This window comes from Sus scrofa, chromosome 9 (genome assembly GCF_000003025.6).
Source record: "Sus scrofa isolate TJ Tabasco breed Duroc chromosome 9, Sscrofa11.1, whole genome shotgun sequence".
Taxonomy (NCBI): domain Eukaryota; kingdom Metazoa; phylum Chordata; class Mammalia; order Artiodactyla; family Suidae; genus Sus; species Sus scrofa.
Window position 1 is genome coordinate 139,168,180 of NC_010451.4, and position 20,184 is coordinate 139,188,363.

Consider the following 20,184-nt stretch of genomic DNA (forward strand, 5'->3'; position numbering starts at 1 on the left):
GAAGAAGACCCTTAACCACGTGTGCAAAGACAATTTCCTGTAAAGCTTTGTGACTCCACACAGAGGCCCAGGCGTCTCCCTGCTCCCAGAAGCTCCAGGGCCTCCCCCACAACTCATTTCCTGCCAGGCAGAACCCTTGAAACCATTCAGGCAAAATAATTCTCAGAATACAGCGAATGATGTGCTGAGCTCGGAAGGGGAGCTTGAGCTCGTTGTTTGCCAGGAGTTCATTCCTCAGTCACCCCAATACACCACTTGCCAAAAAATCGCCATTGGGCGCTTCAGTTAAGAAGTGATTTATTTTTTAAAACATTTCCAGATGTGTGAATTCCCCTTAAAAAAGCCACATTTTCGAAAGCGAGAGACCTCGAGTTCTTTTGTTTCAGAGGTTGAGAAAAAGATGCCTGATTGGCCCCACGGTCTTCTCAGCCCAGCCCCCGCCCACCCGCCCCGCGTCCCCTGTCCCCCCGCCCCCCTCCCCTCCCCTCCCCGTGCTCGCGGGCGGCCTGGGCCACATCTGCTTCCAGGCTGTGCGAATCCGGGGAGGCTGGCCATCCCACTGCTGCCCGTGAGAACCGGGCCCCCGCTGCGCCCATCAGCCAAGAGAGGAAGACGCCCAGCGCTCAGGGGCCCGTCCCGCCCCTCAGCTCCGGGTGGAAGCGCGTTTCTGCAGAGGGTGCGGGAGCAGCTCTAGCTCTGCGGCCCGGCGCCCGCGGTTAAATCCCGGTTGCGAGTGGGGGGTTCGTGGATTGTCTCCTTGGTCCACGTGCAGGGACAAGTCATTTTTCCACGCAGACCTGGAAAGTATTTCGTTTACTCGCACTGACTACAGAGAGTTCTCCCCTCCCTCTAAACTGGAGATTTATGAAACTTATGCCGTGGCAGCTTCTTAAAATGTTTTAACATTAGATGCAGACTCTTGGAAAGAGGGTGTATTTATGAAAAAATAAAACCTCGTGAAATGATCGTTCTCTCAGGAAGCCAGCGAGCGACGCATGTGCACTGGGGCAGTTATTGCAGACGGTCTGTTTATTGCCAGACAGTGCACCCCGCTTCTGGAACCCTCCCCACGGGAACAGCTTCCTGCTCGGCTGTCCCCTGCACCGTGCCCTGCCAAGTCCACCGCACAGATCACGGGGTTCTCTCTGCAGAGAGGTGCAGGGTTGGGGGTGCTTTCTTCAAACTGCAGACCGAGGAGGCTTCTGTTTGGACGCTCGTCCGAGCCCAGAGCTCTTCTGGCTCAGATGTGCCATTTTGACCATGACCTTCAAACTGGCCAGCCGTGGGCTCAGGCCAGCCTGAGCCGTCACTGGGGGAGCTCAGGCAGGTGACTTAGCGCCAACCCATCTTTAGGGCGGGGTTGCCCTTGTCGTCTCACAACCGCTGTGAGCTATGAGGCTCTCAGTGCAGAGGCCCGGCGCTCAATAGACACGAGTTATTATTATTATTGGAATTATCTCTGTTACCGCTATTATTAACTCCAAGCCATCGTCATGATCTGCTGTGCGCTTGGCAAGCGGACTCCTCCAATGAGGGGAAACTACAGAAAAAGGCAAAGCCAGTTTCCCTTTCTCCAAGCAGCGTATCTCGGTTCAGTCCTTTTTGAAACGTCATCACCACCTTAATTACCTTAAAAACATAATCATTTTTATCAAAGACCTCCGTGTGGGGAAGAGATTTGTTTTTTCTGGAGGAGCCTGGGGAGGCGGGGCCTGAAGGCCTGGGGGCGGGGCCTTGGGGAAGCGGCTGCACCAGCTTCCCTGCAGCCCTGCTGGGGTTTCTGGCCTTGTGTCCAGTGCCCTAAACTGTCCCAGTTCCGGGGCGCACATCAACCACAGAAGAGTGGATAAGAAATCGGACAGCTGGCACCCTGACACGCCATGGCCGGAAGTGAAACGGTCCTGACGACGCAGGACGCACCCAGGAGAGCAGGAGCCAGCAGTTCCCGCCCTCCTGGCTGCCTCCAGGGCTCTCTGTGCCCCCTTCCTGGAGGTCACCTTTCCCTGCATCTCTGCGGGCTCCTAGCTCCTCAGAGACGCTTTCTCCGGTCATCTGATCCTCGATGGTAAGCCCCGCCCTGGTTTTCCTTTGGGTCCAGACGGGTTTACTTCTGTCACAGGCTGACAGAGGCCACACCTCTAGCTCCCGCAGTTGATATGTGTCCCTTTTCACTTGCAAAGTGACCCACCTTAGAACATAAGTCTTCGGGTCTCAGCCTGAAGTCTCAAACAGTGTGGGCGTGCGGTTGGCCCCGCAGCTCTGCCACTCTCTCCCAGAAAGAGACGGGGCGGTGGGGGGTGGGGAGGTGGGCGAGCCTGTGCGTCCCAGGCTGGAGTTGGCTGCAAGTCGTGGGGGCTTGGCCAGGGTTCCTAACTGCTACTAAATTGAGGCCGCCAGTAGTTCTCGGACAGGGCTTGGAAGCGAAAGCTGGCCCCATCGCAGGTGCAGAGCTACGCATTCTTGGGCAGGAACGCACCGCACCCCATGCTCCAACCCACCTCCAGAATGTGGCCGTCACTCGTCCTTCGGCAGATCCATGCCCGTGCAGGTGGCGCGGGTGGAAGAAGTCACGCTTACGGCCAACTCCGGGGACTGCTCTGAGCAGCAGGGGCGCCTGCCTAGTTTTCTGTTGAGTGAATCCTGGATATTTGGGCCCAGGGAGAAATACTAACGTTTTCCCCACCTGCTTCACTGCCTCCCATCTTGTACTGGTTCAGAAAGTCCAATATATGACTCCAAAATATTTTTTCTGCATTTCCCCATTGACAATGCAGTTATGAAAAAATGTCAGATTTGGGCCTCTGATAGTCTCCGTTTTCAAGGTGACGTTGCTGATTTTTCTCTCATTATTCGTTCACAGCCATAAGTCTCTTGGTGGGACTCTAGCAGGGGATAAAGCAGGCACCAGTGAACTTACCCCAAGTTAACCGCAAATCCCCACTTCAAGGAGTACTTGGTTGAGTTACATTGTCTAATATTGAATATTTTTATTCCATATTCAGATGTGAGGTAGTTCTCTTACTCTTTGTTAATACAGTTTACATGGAGAGTAATAGAAACTGACATGACTTGAGCAAAAGGTGAATTTATTAGAAAGACACTGGAATATCTCGCAGAGCCCAGGGGAGAGCCACATAACCAAGGCTGGAGGAAGAGGAACCCAGGAGGCACTGAGGTCCTGGCAGCATGGGGCCAGCAATACCTTTGACTCTCAGTCCCAAATTATAATTTAAAAAGATCCATGCACACCTATGTTCACTGTAGCACTATTCACAATAGCCGAGACGTGGAAACAACGGAAATGTCCATTGACGGATGAGTGGCTTAAGAGGATGTTGTACATATACACAGTGGAATACTACTCAGCCATAAAAAGGACAAAATGATACCATTTGCAGCAACATGGATGGACCTAGATATACTCATACTAAATGAAGTAAATCAGAAAGAGAAGGACAAATACGCAATATCATATGAGGAATCTAAAATATGGCACAGATGAACCTATCTGTAGAACAGAAAGAGACTCACAGACATAGAACAGACTTGGGGTTGCCAAGAGAGGGGGGGGGCATGGGAGGGACTGGGGGTTTGGGGACAGCAGATGCCAACTCTTCCATTTAGAAAGGATAAGCAGTGAGGTCCTACTGTACAGCACAGGGAACTCTTGGAAGAGAACATGATGGAAGAGAAAATGAGAAAAAAAGGGTTATGTATGTATGACTAGATCACTTTGCTGTACAGCAGAAATTGGCACAACATTGTAAACCAACTATACTTAAAAAAAAAGACATGTCAGATCAAAAATGAAAATCTCATCCCAAAATTACACATTCCTGGCACGAAATCTGATGGTCCTGTTTGACTGTGGCCTGGGGGTGACTTTCCTTGGCACAGACATTACTGCTGGACGGTGTTCAGAGAAGGCGGACCTGGGGCAGGTCAGCCTCTGTAAGTGGAGTCTACTCCAGGTCTCCATGTGTGCTACCTCAGTTACATCTTTTGTATCACATTTTACTACTTTTTAAATTTTTGATGCCTATTTGTATTTCTTTCCCTCATTAAAAATTGTTGGTTCCATTTCTGTTTATTTATTATAGCTTTTTAAGTTTATTATCTCTTACTGGGACATATGTTTTCTCTAGTTTATCATGTGTCTTTTAATTTTGTTTTTGCTTTCTTTTTTCTATTTCAAATGTTTAATCATTAATTTCCAATTGTGTTGCATTTTGGTCCTGGCATAAAATATTACACGAGTGATAACTGCTAATATTGCGGTCCACCTGAGTATGACCGCCTCCTAGTTTTAGGACATCTGACCTTTGCGTGGTTGTCTCCCCACTGCCGTGAGAAAGGCATTCTCTGCTTACTTCTCTGGTGACAGTCTCTTCAATGGTCCTTGTTAATTCTACAAAAGCCCTCGCATTTATAGAATGGAATACTGCTGCTGACTCTCTTGCTCTCGTGTTCTTAAGTAAACTATTTGTGACGAGTTTGAGATTTCTCCATGCAATATTCAAAGTCTCTATAGAATAATAAAACATTCTAGTTATCGCGAATGTCATGGTCTTTCGAGTTGAGGACATTCTAATATTAATTTTGTAGGCTCTGTTATTTGGTGCTCACACTCATATAATATTAATGTATGTAGTGGCTATGCCAGAATATGAACTGCGACTGTCCCAGTAAGAGATGCCAAAGTGGTGTTTATCGAATGAAAATCCCAAGAGTACTGTGGTCCCAGAGTCCTGGTGGATGAGAGGTGGTGGGATTCTCGGGGCAAGAGTTTTATTAATGAGTAACAAGTAAATGCCTCTGGCTGGTTCTTCCAACACCCCCTTTTTGGACCCTCTTGTTCCTGATTTGGAAGCCCCAGAAGATGTTAGACTCTAGCCCTCATGTTGAGCTCATTCTCATCTCCGTCCACACCATCTCCTTTCCGGCTTCGTTGTGTCCTGGGGATTAAAGGCTTTTTTATGTCTGGGCTCCTTCACTCAGCAAAATATCTTTGCAATTCACCCACGCAATTGCACGTTTTGACAGGTTTTCCCTCTTGTATTGCTGGTTATTACCACATCATATTCATTTATTCACTCACCTATCGATGGGCATCTGTGTTGTGTTCGGTTGGGGGCATTACAAATAAAGTCTTTTGTGGACAGAGTTTTCATTTGGGGAGTGCAGGTGGTAAATTCCTTTGCTGGGTCTTCTGGTAAGTGCACGTTTAACGGTATAAGAAACTGAGAAACTGCTGCTGAGATGGTTGTGCCAGCCTGGCACTCCCACCAGACCAGCACGAGCTTCCCTTTGCACCATATCCTCACCATCCATGTGATTGTCAGATTTTTTTTTTTTTTAATTTTCGCCCTTCTAGAGGGCAAGCAGGGATTTTCATTTGCATTTGTCTGATGAGCAGTGAGGTTGAGCATCTCATGTACTTACTAGCCACACGTGTTGCCCAGTTTTATTGGGTTATTCGTCTCCATACTGAGCTGCAAGAGTGGCTCATCTATTCTAGACTCACATCCTTTGTTTGTCCCTGTGAATAGGCTTCACAGGTGCTGTCTGGCCGTGGCTTCTACTCCAGGTATCTGTTCCTTTCAAAACGGCCAACTGCACACATTCAGTTTCTTCCTGGATTCAAGTAACCACACTCTCCGTTCATCCCTGAAGGCTGCTATGGGGAGAGCTGGACTGCCCCCAGCTGGGACACCGCACCGAGGCAGGTCGTGCGTGCAAACACACACACACACACATACACACACACACACACACACGCTTCTGTAAACATTTCCTTTGAAACAAAATCCTCCTTGAGCCATATATCTCCTTTAGGGCCATTTTTTCTCTCTCTCTGTCCTTCTGATTATCTTCTCCCACTAAAAGATAAACTCTATGAAAAACACAATCTGTGTGTCTTAGTTGCCATTGCATCTTTAACAAAGTACCTTGCTAAATAAATACTTGCCCAATGCATAAGTGTGTGAATAAAAAGGAGAATTTTGCCAGAAAGCCAGGTTTGATTCCAGACGAATAAAGAGTTCCAAAAACCTAAAGCAACATAGGAAGGAGAGGTTTTTTCCCTTTTTATGTCCATACCTGCAGCAGATGGAAGTTCCCCAGCCAGGGGTCGAGTTGGAGCTGCAGCTGCCAGCCTACAACACAGCAACGGGCCTACACCACAGCCACGGCAACTCCGGATCCGAGCCACATCTGCGATCTCCACCACAGCTCAGGGCAAAGCCGGATTCTCAACCCATGAAGCAAGGCCAGGGATCAAACACACATCCTCACAGAGATAACATCAGGTCCTTAACCCACTGAGCCACAGCAGGAACTGCAGAAGGAGAGTTTCTTTCTATTTGCTTTTTAAATAGAGCGGTGTCTTATTGCTTATCGAGTCTAAATGTAATAGTTTGCATCTATTAACCTCAGACTCTCAGTCCATCCCACTCCCCCCTCCCCTTGGCAACCACAAGTCTGTTCTTCAAGTCCATGAGTTTCTTTTCTGTGGAAAGGTTCATTTGCCCATATATTAGATTCCAGATATAAGTGACATCATATGGTATTTGTCTTTCTCTTTCTGACTTACTTCACTCAGTATGAGAGTCTCTAGTTACATCCATGTTGCTGCAGATAGCATTATTCTGTTCTTTTTTATGGCTGAGTAGTATTCCATTGTGTATATTTTAGAGATTAAGCCCTTGTCAGTTGCATCATTTGAAACTATTTTCTCCCATTCAGTAGGTTGTCTTTTTGGTTTTTTTATGGTTTCCTTTGCTGTGCAAAAGCATGTCAGTTTGATTAGGTCACACTGGTTTATTTTTGCTTTTATTTCTGTTGCCTTGGGAGACTGACCTGAGAAAATATTTGTAGGTTGATGTCAGAGAATGTTTTGCCTATGTTCTCTTCAAGGAGTTTGATGGTGTTTTGTCTTATGTTTAAGCCTTTAAGCCATTTTGAGTTTATTTTCGTGCATGGTGTGAGGGTGTATTCCAGTTTCATTGATGTACATGCAGCTGTCCAGGTTTCCCAGCAATACTTGCTGAAAATACTGTCTTTTTCCCATTTTATGTTCTTGCCTCCTTTGTCGAAGATTAATTGACCATAAGTGTCTGGGTTTATTTCTGGGTTCTCTATTCTGTTCCATTGGTCTGTCTGTCTGTTTTGGTACCAGTACCACACTGTCTTGATGACTGTGGCTTTGTAATAGTGCCTGAAGTCTGGGAGAGTTATGCCCCCTGCTTGGTTTTTGTTCCTCAGGATTGCTTTGGCAATTCTGGGTCTTTTATGGTTCTATATACATTTTTGGATTGTTTGTTCTAGTTCTGTGAAAAAGGTCATGGGTAATTTGATAGGGATTGCATTGAATCTATAGATTGCTTTGGGTAGTATAGCCATTTTTACAATATTAATTTTTCCAACCCAGAAGCATGGAATAGCTTTCCATTTCTTTGAGTCCTCTTTAATTTCTTTGATTAATGTTTTATAGTTATCAGCATATAAGTCTTTTAACTCCTTGGTCGGGTTTATCCCTGGAATTTAATTTTTTGGTGTGCGATTTTAAAAGGTATTGTATTTTTGTATTCCTTTTCTAATATTGCATTGTTAGCATACAGAAATGCAACCGATTTCTGAATATTAATCTTATATCCTGCTGCTTTGCTGAATTTGTTGATCAGCTCAAGTAGTTTTTGGGTTGAGTCCTTAAGGTTTTCTGTAGAGAGTATCATGTCATCTGCATAGAGTGACAGTTTTACTCTTCTCTTCCTATTTGGATGCCTTTTATTTCTTTTGTTTGTCTGATCACTGTGGCAACTTCCAGTACTGTGTTGAATAACAGTGGTGAGAGTGGGCAACCTTGTCTTATTCCAGATTTTAGTGGGAAGGCTTTCAGCTTTTCTCCATTGAGTATTATATTTGCTGTGGGTTTGTCATCAATGGCTTTGATTATGTTAAGGTATGTTCCCTCTATACCCACTTTGGTAAGAGTTTTTATCATGAATAGCTGCTGGACTTTGTCAAATGCTTTTTCTGCATCTATTGAGATGATCATGTGGTTTTTGACTTTTGTTAATGTGGTGGATGATGTTGATTGATTGGCATGTGTTGAACCATCCTTGTGCACCTGGAATGAATCCTGCTTGGTCGTGGTGTGTGATCTTTTTCATATGTTGTTGGATTCAGCTGGCTAAAATTTTGTTGAGAATTTTTACATCTATATTCATCAAAGATATTGGCCTATAACTTTCTTTTTTGGTAGTATCTTTTTCTGGTTTTGGTATTAGGGTGATGGTGCCTTCATAGAATGTCTTTGGGAGTATTCCTTCTCCTCAACCTTTTGGAAAAGTTTAAGCAGGATGGGTATAAGTTCTTTGTAGGTTTAGTAGAATTCACCTGTGAAGCCATCTGGTCCTGGACTTTTGTTTGTAGGGAGTGTTTTTATGACATATTCAGTTCCATTTCTAGTGATCGGTCTGTTCAGTTGATCTGTATCTTCTAGGTTCAGTTTTGCCAGAGGCTGTAAAAGTCTCTAAAAGGTTGCTCATCTCTTCTAGGTTGTCAAATTTGTTGGCATAGAATTGTTCATAGTATTCTCTTAAGTGTTTTCTTATTTCTGCAGTATCCATTGAGATTTCTCCCTTTTCTTTTCTTTCTTTCTTTCTTTTTTTTTTTTTTCTTTTTTTGCCTTTTGTTTTTTTAGGGCCGTACCCAAGGCACATGGAGGTTCCCAGGCTAGGGGTTTAATCAGATCTACAGCTGCAAGCCTATGCCAGAGCCATAGCAACGCCCAATCCGAGCTGTGTCTGCGACCTACACCACAGCTCACGGCAACACAGGAGCCTTCACCCACTGAGCAAGGCCAGGGATCGAACCCACAACCTCATGGTTCCTAGTCGGATTCTTTTCCACTGCACCACGACGGGAATTCCTCCTTTTTCATTTCTTATTTTGTTTATTTAGATTTTTTTCTCCTCTTCTTGGTGAGTCTGGCCAGAGGTTTTTCACTTTTGTTTACCTTTTCAAAGATCCAGCTCTTGATTTTATTGATTTTTTTCTACTGTTTTTTTGAATATATATTTTATTGATTTCCTCTCTGATCTTTATGATTTCCTTCCTTCTGCTGACTTTAGGTTTTGTTTGTTCTTCTTTTTCTAATTCATTTAGGCAGTGGGTTAAGTTGTCAATTTGAGATTTTCCTTCTTTTTTGAGGAAAGCCTGTGTCATTATGAATTTCCCTCTGAGCACTGCTTTTGCAGCATCCCATAGATTTTGAATGGTTGTGTCCTCATTATCATTTGTCTTGAGGTATTTTTTAATTTCCTTTTTGATTTCCTCATTGACCCATTGGTTTTTTAGTAGCATGTTGTTTAGTCTCCAGGTAGTCACTTTTTTCTCATTTCTTTTCCTGTGGTTGATTTCAAGTTTCATGCCATTGTGGTCAGAGTAGATACTTGAAATAATTTCTATACTCTTAAATTTGTTGAGGTTAGTTTTGTGCCCCAGTATGTGATCGTTCTTTTAGAATGTTCCATGTGCACTTGAGAAGAATGTATGTTCTGATTTTTTTGGATGTAATGTCCTGAAAGTGTCGATTAAGTTTAATTTTTCTATTGTGTCCTTTAGGATCTCTGTTGCTTTATTGATTTTCTGTCTAGAGCATCTGTCCATTGATGTGAGTGGGGTGTTAAAGCCTCCTACTATTATTGTGTTCCCATCAATTTCTCCTTTTATGTCTGTTAGTTTTTGTTGGAGGTATCTGGGTGCTCCTATATCAGGGGCATGTATATTGACATGTATAATATCTTCTTCTTGAATGGATCCTTTGATTATTAAAGTGTCCTTTTTTGTCTTTCTTTATGGCCTTCATTTAAAAGTCTATTTTGTCTGATATGAGTGTTGCAAACTCCTGCTTTCCTGTCTTGTCCATTGGCATGAAGTCTCTTTTCCTATCCCCTCACTTTCAATCTATATGTGTCTTTTGTCCTAAGGTAGGTCTCTTGTAGACAGCATATCTTAGGCTTTTGCTTTTTTATCCAATCTGCCAGTCTGTGTCTTTTGATTGGAGCATTCAGTCCATTGACATTTAAGGCGATTATTGATAGATATGTATTTATTGCCATTTTACACCTTGTTTTCCAGTTGATTCTATGTCTCTTTCCTTCTTTTCTTTTTCTGGTTGGATGGTTTCCATTTATTTTATGCTTGAGTACTTTTATTTCCAGTTTTTGTGAATGTAATGTTCGGTTTTGATCTGTGGTTGCCCTGTTTTTAAGTATGGTAGCCCCTTCCTATGTCTGCTTACTTTAGCCTGATGGTCATATAGGCTCAGACGTGTTATTAAGAAATGGTCTAGATCTTCTGACTTTCCTTCCTCTCATCTATGATCTTGAAGTCCTTTTTTTTTTTTGTCTTTTTTTTTGTCTTTTGTCTTTTTGTTGTTGTTGTTGCTATTTCTTGGGCCGCTCCCGCGGCATATGGAGGTTCCCAGGCTAGGGGTCCAATCGGAGCTGTAGCCACCAGCCTATGCCAGAGCCACAGCAACGCAGGATCCGAGCTGCGTCTGCAACCTACACCACAGCTCATGGCAACGCCGGATCGTTAACCCACTGAGCCAGGGCAGGGACCGAACCCGCAACCTCATGGTTCCTAGTCGGATTCGTTAACCACTGCGCCACGACGGGAACTCCTTGAAGTCCTTTTTAAACATCTTCGTGTTTGTCCTTCTGCTGTTCCTTGTGTTTATCACTGCTTTTACAGTAGGTTTTTTTTTTTTCCTTTTAGATCTGTATGCTGGCTTGTTTAAGTGACTGCTTTCCAGTTGTGATTTCCTCCATCCTATTTCTCCTTAATTCTTTTTTATGCAGAGGAGCCCTTTCAGTATTTCTTTTAGAATGGGTTTAGTATTGCTGTACTCTTTTAGCTTTTGTTTGTTGGAGAAATTCCTTATTTCTCTTTCTATTTTAAATGATATCCTTACTGGATAGAATATTCTAGGCTGCAAATTTTTCCCTTTTAGAACTTTGGATATATCTTGCCACTCTCTTCTGCCCTGCAGTGTTTCTGTAAAGAAATCGGCTGACAGACTTATGGGGGTTCCCTTATAATTAACACTTTGTGTTTCTCTTGCTGCCTTTAGGATCCTCTCTTTATTTTTAACTTTTTCCATTTTTATTATAACATGTCTTGCTGTGGGCCTGTTTGGCTTCAGCTGGTTTGGAGCCTTCTGTGCTTCCTGCACCTTGATATCTGTTTGCTTTAGATTTGGAAGGTTTTCAGACATAATTTCTTCAAATATATTTTCAATCCCCTTTCCTTTTTCTTCTCTTTCTGGAATCCCTATTATGCACAGATTGGCTTGCTTTATGGTATCCCATAGATCCCTTATATTGCTTTCATGTTTTTTCATTTGGTTTTCTGTCTGCTGTCCTGATTGGATGATTTCCATTATTCTAACCTGAATCTCTTCTCTGTATTATTCATTCTGCTCTTCAGTGCCTTTAACTCAACTTCCATCTCTGCAAATGAATTTTCTACTTTTTCTTGGCTCCTTCTTAGAGTTTCGAGTTCCTTTCTAAAGTAACTGCAATGCACTTATATCCCAGAGCACTCGTCTTGAGTCATGAGAACCATACTTCATCCTTTCATTCAACAAAATAAGCACCTAGCATATACCAGGCAGCACTGTGGGTGCCAGATTTAGAAGAGTGAGCAGAAGAGACCCAAATCCCTAACCTGTGGACCCTCCAATGAGGGAGCAGGAAACAAGGAAGAGGAATAAGAAACATTTCATATTAGCTGATTAGAAGTTCAAAGAGAAAAGTAAATTCAGAAAGAGGGGTGATGGCATGGAGAGTTTTGGAAGCTCAGTTGGGTGAGGTGACAAGGAAGACCGCCCCTTGATGTGACATTTGAGGAAAGCTGAGGGCCCAGCGTGACCAAAGTGAGAGGAAGAAGCAGGAGGCTTTGGAACGAAGGATGGGTTTTATAAGGATTTGGCTTGGAAGGCCTTTCCAAGGAATCAGCTTTTAATTTAGGATGGGAAGTGAGCAGCAGAAGCAGAACAGAGGAACAGGAGTGGCACATGTTTTAACTTTATCACTTCGTCTGATGTTCTGAGCCCTTTTTCGGCCTGCTTAGTCTTATCTTATAAAAGAAAGTTGCGTGGTTGTGTGCCTGTCCTGTGTACATCAATCACCACGTACATCCTGCACTTAATCCTTGTGGCAGATTTTATGATCTCAGTCTTATTTCAGAGGCTAACAAGAGTCAACAGCTATGCAGCATCCTGCAGAAAGTAACTAACTGACCTAAGATTGAACCAGCCTATTACAGTCCAAAGGCCAGGCCCAATCTAATAACCACACTGCCTTTCACAAAACAAATCTTTGAGAAGATGGATCATCTGATGTGGGGACGTAGGTACACAAAGTCTGGTCACTGGAGCCCTTGTGACAACAGTAGCTTGCATCTGTACAGTGTGTACTTTGCAAAGGACTTTCACATCCGTCGTATCATTCAGTAAGCACAGCAGAAATAAAAGCAGCCGGGCCTTAACTTTGAGAGGAGCCTTGTTTCAGGCAAAGAAGGCAGAATTTCAGATTACCCCTCCTCTATCCTGCATGAGCTGAGAAACTAAAGGATGAGTAAAGGGCTCAGGGGGCAGAACATTATGGCGAAAGCTGCCCCAATATTACCTGTACATTTGAGAGTGAGAACTGCAAGTCCCACAGCCGGGCTTCTGAGCCTCGCGATGAGATCCCGAAGGGAAGGCTGAGGCAGGTCTTACTGCGCCCTGAGTGCATCCTTCAGTCAGGACTGTGCTTTGCTTGATTCGCTGACATGACGTCAAGTTTGGTCTCCTCTTCAGCTCCCCCCACTGATCCACCCACGCTCTGTGTCCCCAGCTCAACCCAGAGTCTGAGTAATCTGGGATCCCCTCCCTCTGGAAGCTGCATCTGCACTTGGCCCTGGATGTGCTGGGCCAGAGCTGCCGGCCGGGGTTCCTCTTTCCCCCTCAGCTTGTCTAGGCTCTGCTGCCCTTTGCTTCCCTCTGCTGGCACGAGGTCCGTCCCTGTCAGCTGGGCTCAGTGGGCGGCAAGCAGAGCTGCTCCTTCAGACTCCTTGGGGCCTCTGGGGGGTCAGAGTCAGCAGCTGGGTATTAGAATGCAGCCAGGCCTCACCCTGAGGTCTGATTCTGCCAGTGTGTGATGCATCTGTGCATCTGTGGTCCTATCATGTTCACAGGTGCTGCTGATGCTGTGGGCAGGGATCCTCTGGGAACCCAGTGCTCTGGGCCCAGCAGTCAGCAGAAGAGGCTGCAGAGGGGCCCTGTTCACCAACTACTAAGGCAAAGGCCCAGAGCTCGTTCCCCTGATGAATCAAGTGGCCTAGGGTTCTCTATAGACGGTGCTAAAGGCATCTCTTTATTTACAAAGCTCGATTATGTGCACAGAGCTAGGCGCAGCCCACTGTGGACCAAGAGTTACAACCAGCATTCTTGGACCTTTGGGGGGGGGGGGCACTGCTGTGAGCCGATTTGTGCCTCATCAGGAAGCTGTGGGGCCACGGGATGGAAAGACACTTGATCCTAATGTGGGCAGTCTGGATAATTTTGTGCAGGAGGTAATTCCTTTCTTCCTTCCTTCTTTCCTTCGTTCGTTCTTTCATTCTTTCTCTCCTTTTTACAGACGCAACTGCAGCATGTGGATATTCCTGGGCTAGGGGTCAAATCAGAGCTGCAGCTGCCCACCACAGAAAGGCCACATCCAAGCCACTTCTGCAACCTATGCCACAGCTTGCTGCAACTCCAGATCTTTAACCTACTGAGCGAGGCCAGGGATTGAACCCACACCCTCATGGATACTATGTCAGGCCCTTAACATACTGAGCCCAATGGGAACTCTGAGGATGCAATTTCTAATTTAAGATGTGAAGCAAGGAATTTCCAAGTGCTTCATGAGCTTGAGATTGTGGTAACTCTAAATTCATATACATACATATATATATAATATATATTTACACACACACGTATACAGATTCAGTGTGATCCCTGTCAAAATACCAACGGCATTTTTCACAGAGGAGACGAAGTAATTCAGAAAATTTGTTTGGAAACACAAAAGATCCTGAATAGCCAAAACCATCCTGAGAAAGAAGAGCAGAGCTGGAGGAATCGCATTCTCTGTGTCAGTCTCTACTCCACAACTGTGGTCATCAAAGTAGTATGGTCCCGGCACAAAAACAGAAACCTAGGTCAATGAACAGGATAGAGAGCCAGAAGTAAATCCACACACTTACAGTCAACTAATCTACAACAAAAGAGGCAGGAATATGCCACGGAGAGAAGATCCCCTCTTCAGTAAGCAGTGCTGGGAAAACTGGACAGCTACACGTGAAAAAAAAAAATGAAGTCAGAACATTCTCTAACACCATACACAAAAATAAACTCAAAATGGACCAAAGACCTAAATGTAAGACCAGAAGCCATAAAACTTCTAGAGAAAAACATAGCTAGAACACTTTTTAACATAAATCATAGCGATATTTTTTAAAATCTCTCTCCTAAAGGAAATAAAAACAGAAATAAACAAATGGGACAGAATTAAATTTTAAAGCTTCGTACACCAACGGAAACCATCAACAAAAAGAAAAGACAACCTACAGAATAGGAGAAAATATGTGCATTGCAATTGCAAATATTGCAATTGTTATTGACATGACCAATAAGGGGTTAATATTCAACATATATAAACAGCTCATGCAATTCGACATCAAAAAAACAAACACACTGATTACAAACTGGACAGACGATCTGAACAGACATTTTTCTGAAGAAGACATGCAGATGGCCAACAGGCACATGAGAAGATGTTCAACATCGCTAAGCACCAGCGAAATGCAAATCGAAACCGCAAGGAGACGTCGCCTCACACCTGTCAGAACGGCCATAACCAAAAAGAACACAACTAGCAAATGCCGACAAGGTTGTGGCAAAAGGGGAACCCTTGCACACTATAAATTCACGCAGCCACTATGGAAAACGGTATGGAGGTTTCTCAAAAAGCCGAATGTAGAATTAACATATGACCCAGCAATTTCACTCCTGGGTATATATCCAAAAGAAACAAAAACACTAACGGAAAAAGCTGCATGCACCTCAGTGTTCACAGCAGCATTATTTACAATAGCTAAGATATGGAGACGACATGTGTCCATCAACAGATGAATGGATTAAGAAGAGGGGGGTGGGGTGTATGCGTATGTACGATGGAATTCTACTCAGCCATGAAAAAGAATGAAATTTTGTCATTTGCAACAACATGGGTGAACTTGGAGGAGACTGGAGGATATTCTGCTTGGTGAAACAAGTCAGACAGAGAAAGACAAATACTGTATGGTATCACTTGTATGTGGAATCTAAAAAATACAACAAATTAGTAAATACAACACAAAAGAATCAGACTCACAGATAGAGAGAACAAATTGGTGATTACAGGTGGGGAGAGGGACTGGGGAAGAGGTAATATGGGGTAAGGGATTAAAGGTACAAACTACTCTATAAAAAATAAGCTACAAGGATGTGTTGTACAGCATAGGGAACGTAGCCAATATTTTATAATAACTCTAAACGGAGTGTAACCTTGAAAAACTACAAATCACTATTTTGTTCACCTCTGATTTATATAATATTTGTATATCAGCTGTACTGCAGTAAAACATCTTTTAAAAATAACCACAGTAATCCCTGTCAGAGCTAACGTGTTCAGACCACAGGCTATGCTCCGGGTACTTTCGACACAGTGATTCGTTTACCCCACTCACCAGCCTGTGGGCGTCACTCTCCTATTTCCCTCATTTTACAGATGTTAAGCCTGAGACACAGCCGGGTTAAGCAACTTACCCAAGATCACACAGGAAGGAAGTGGAGAAGCCAAGATTCAAACCCTAGCGATCTGGGCTGCACGGCCCATCCACACAATGTGACCTATTTAGCAATTAAAATAGGTTTTTCTGTTAGAAATTTAATGTAAACAGATGTATAAAACATGAAAACAGTGACAACAACATTTTAAAAATCAGTCATATCCCCACCACACAAAGAGTTGCTATTTTTACCTTTTGGTATATTATATGGTACCTAATGAGACATATCATCTTGGTAGGATATACATTTCACATGATGATGCTTAGAAACACAAGATACATATGGTTATATGAAATGTATATTCATTGAGAAAACTGAAATAAAACAAAAGTGGGGGAGTTCCCATTGTGACTCAGTGGTTAACCAACCCAACTAGTATCCATGAGGACTCGAGTGCGAATCCCTGGCCTCGCTCAGCAAGTTAAGGATCCAGCATTGCTGTGGCCGTGGCGTAGGCTGGCGGTACAGCTCCAATTCAGCCCCTTGCCTGGGAACCTCCATATGCCGTGGATGTGGCCCAAAAAAAACAAAATTAAAATTTTTTTAAAAAAGCAAAAGTGAAGAGAAGAAAATAAAAATCATTCAGTACTTCAAGATTATAAATTCATACTCCAAAAGATTGAAAATTAAATTGAAGATCATCTGTAGAGATGCCAGAACATGGGAAGGAGAGCCTGTGCCCTCCCTGGCATTCTCTGCACTCTTGATTTTCTTCTTCATTTTAATATTTCTATTTTGTGGAGTTCCCATTATGGCGCAGTGGAAACGAATCCGACTAGGAACCATGAGGTTGCGGGTTCGATCCCTGGCCTCGCTCAGTGGGTTAAGGATCCGGCGTTGCCCTGAGCTGTGGTGTAGGTCACAGATCTGGCATTGCTGTGGCTCTGGTGTAGGCCTGCAGCTGTAGTTCTGATTTGACCCCTAGCTGGGAACCTCCATATGCCACGAGTGCGGCCCTAAAAGACAAAAGACAAAAAAAAAAAAAAAAAATTCTATTTTGTGCTTTTACATTATCTTTGAAGATACGCCTGCAAATATTTTACTTAGTATTCTAATGGATTTACTGTGGTGGAGACATCTTTAGAAGCCAGTCTTCCATCGTGTAATAACAGTTCACTTTTCACCTTATCTCAGGAAAAAAAAAAGACACAAAGTTTCTGATTTGAGAAGAAGGATTTAATATAAAATTGGTAGATATGTGGATTAAGTTCCCCAGAGAATCACAAGCGAAAGAGATATTTTATGTAAGTTTTTTACACAGTTATCCCAACGCTTTGATATATGTCTTGCTTTGACTGTCTCTCTGGGAGCTGTCTAATTTCTTGAAAATAAACTTGCACACACATTTTTGTGTTGCTATTAATTTGCATTTAGGGTTATGCCTTCTGATAAGAGCATTTCCAAACGAGGATTCCTCGGACATTCGTCTTGCGTGACGCCCCACAGAGGAAGGACTTCATGGTCTAGGGAAACACAGCAAATTCTCCTCTGGATACTGGTGACATCTATGAAAATGTCTACAGAGGAAAAAATTAGCTAAAGTCACTGGTATATTAATGTGTGGCCACTCTGAATATCTCAATTAGTTTTCCCTCCATTTAAAAATAGTTTTTATATCTGTCATACACATGCTATGCATTTGGGGGATTTGAGATTATTACCGTTGCAAATCAGTCATTCACGCCGAGATTTGCACGTCACACCCCCTGGAGGCTGTAGGACCAGGCCCGGGCATTTGGCCCTGGTCTGCAGAGGTCTTAGCAGAAACACTTTCATCTCTCTTTTCTCTCTTTCCTCAGCGTACCAGGGACTCAAAGAAACCAGGATGTCTGCCAAAACTTAAAGGACACCAGGAGGGTCCCCAAAGCGACAGACTTCTCTGCATCTGGAGGAAATGGCTATATTTGAAAATAACACCGACTTTTTCAAAGGGTAACCGTATAGCAAGAGCAAACTCTGTGTGAGCCTCCCTCTTCAGATGGCTGGTCTTTCACAATGAGAAGAGCTTGGGTGCCACAAAATGAAGGAGGAACCAAGGCTGCCTGCAAACCTCAGGCAGCACAAAAGCCTGATTGCTGCCACCCAGTCGATTTAGATTTACTGCATTTTAAAATTCAAATCCAGAAGTTCCCTTGTGGTGCAGCAGGTTAAACATCCCAGGACACTGCAGGGGCACGGGTTCAATCCCTAGCCCAAGAACTTCCACATGCCATGGGTGTGGCCAGAAAAAAAAAAAAAAAAAGATTCAAGTCCACAAAGATGTCCGTCATTGCTGATTATTAGGGAAATGCCAATCAAAACTACCATGAGGCACCATATAACTGTTCATCATTCGTAATCACCCTTTTGGTTTTTGTTTAGCTGGTTTCTTTTTTCATTATTTGAGAATAATTTCAATAGTGGCTTCATCATGACATTGTATATAAACCTGTCTAATGTGTATATTATGTCATATCTCGGTATTTATAGCAGAAACATATACTTAGTCATAAATATATACTCAGGAAATTCCAGAGAATATAAAAATTTTCAAACATTTGTAAACATGTGCTCTCATTAAAAGTTTTCTCGGAGTTCCCATCATGGCTCAGTGGTTAACGAACCCAACTAGCATCCATGAGGACGCAGGTTCTATCCCTGGCCTCCCTCAGTGGGTTAAGGATGCGGCGCTGCCTTCAGCTATGGTGTAGGCCAGCAGCTACAGCTCTTATTGGACCCCTAGCCTGGGAACCTGTGTATGCTTCGAGCGTGGCCCTAAAAAGACAAAAAGACCAAAAAAAAAAAAAGTTTTCTCTGGTATTTTAGGTGAATAATATTTATGCCACCAGAAAGCAAACGAACAAACAGAAAGACTTTAAAAATTTACAACTAATTCTAATACAAAGAGGAGTCTGTTTTTGCTTGGTAAATATTTATATGCTCTAGAAGTATTGCTTTGAGCTTTCAAAGTCTAAGGAAAGAGTATTTTCGAAGAGAAGGCAAATGTAGAACTAGGTAAAAAGAATGACTTGGGAAATTATGTGGCTTCTGCAAGTTTTCCTGCACATTTTTTCCTATTAACTAGATTTCTCCATAAAGGCTTTTTTTTTTTTCCCGCTCTTTATAGAAGAAATACTTGTCTTGACACGCACGATATATGACAGATATTTTCAGATATCAATAAATGAGCTCTAAGTAGCCAAATGTTCTTGGGCTTGTCTCAGACACAATGCTGCCATGATGCTTTGTGCGTGAGGGCAGGTGCTCTCCTTGAAACTCTCAGGGTCCATGAGTAAAAACAGCGCTTTCTGAGCATTTACTGTTACTGCGCTCAACGCCAACACCCACGGGGACAGGCTCGCCTGCCCCAGAGAGAGAGGGGGTTAACACCTTCCTTTTTCTGGGGAGGAGATGGAGACAGAGGTTAAATAATTTGCTGAAGGACATGACAAATAATGGTGTAAGGATTCAAAACCTGGAACTAAAAAAAGACAAAAGACAAAAGACAAAAACAAACAAACAAACAAACAAACAAACAAAAACCTGGAACTGCAGACACTGCCATTATACGATAGGTCCTCTCTTCAAATGAAATGCTCATTAATTATTTCAAACATACACAGAGCTCTTCTTTAAAACCAGTGAAAGCAAAGACGAATAATTAGGAGTTCCCTGGTGGCTCACCAGGTTAAGGATCTGGCATCGTTACTGCTGTGGCTCTGGTTACTGTTGTGGTGTGGGTTTGATCCCTGGCCAGGAACTTCTGAATGATGCAGGTACAGCAGGAAAAAGAGAGCGAGAGAGAGAGGAACAATTAAATTATGTATTTATTGCCTTGACGTTGACAAGACACCTTTCGCTAGACAGGGCTAGCTGTATCCCTTGGATGTGAGTAGATATAAGAATTGCTGACAGTGCAACTCAAAGTCCCAGGAAAAGGGCTTTATCAGAGTGAAAGTATTCCTAAATCAGTTGGCTACCACATGCAGGTCGTCATGTGGTCATTTATCATCTAGCTCAGTTGCCCTAAGCCACATATTCATTTTAATCTGTGAATAACTTAGTGATTGCTCACAGCTACTTTCCAGCAGGCCAACAGCTGCAGGTAAGTGATTCCAAGCAGAGCTCCTCCGAAAGCGACACAAGGCCAGTGGAGGAGATGCTTCCCTTCCGTCTTAGGGTGGGAGATACAAAGCAAGGCTCTCTGATCAAGGCTCTCCGACATCCTGACTTGGCCTTGGTGAAGCCTGGCGCCACGCCTTACCCCCGTAGTAAAT

The 20,184-nt window shown here is 43.5% G+C and overlaps 1 long non-coding RNA gene across 1 annotated transcript; it reads left to right on the forward strand.

Moving 5' to 3' along the window:
• LOC100517727 lies at window positions 545-19,111 on the forward strand. Its single transcript, XR_305775.3, has 2 exons — window positions 545-2,065; window positions 17,728-19,111. It is a non-coding gene; the product is annotated as an uncharacterized LOC100517727 (long non-coding RNA).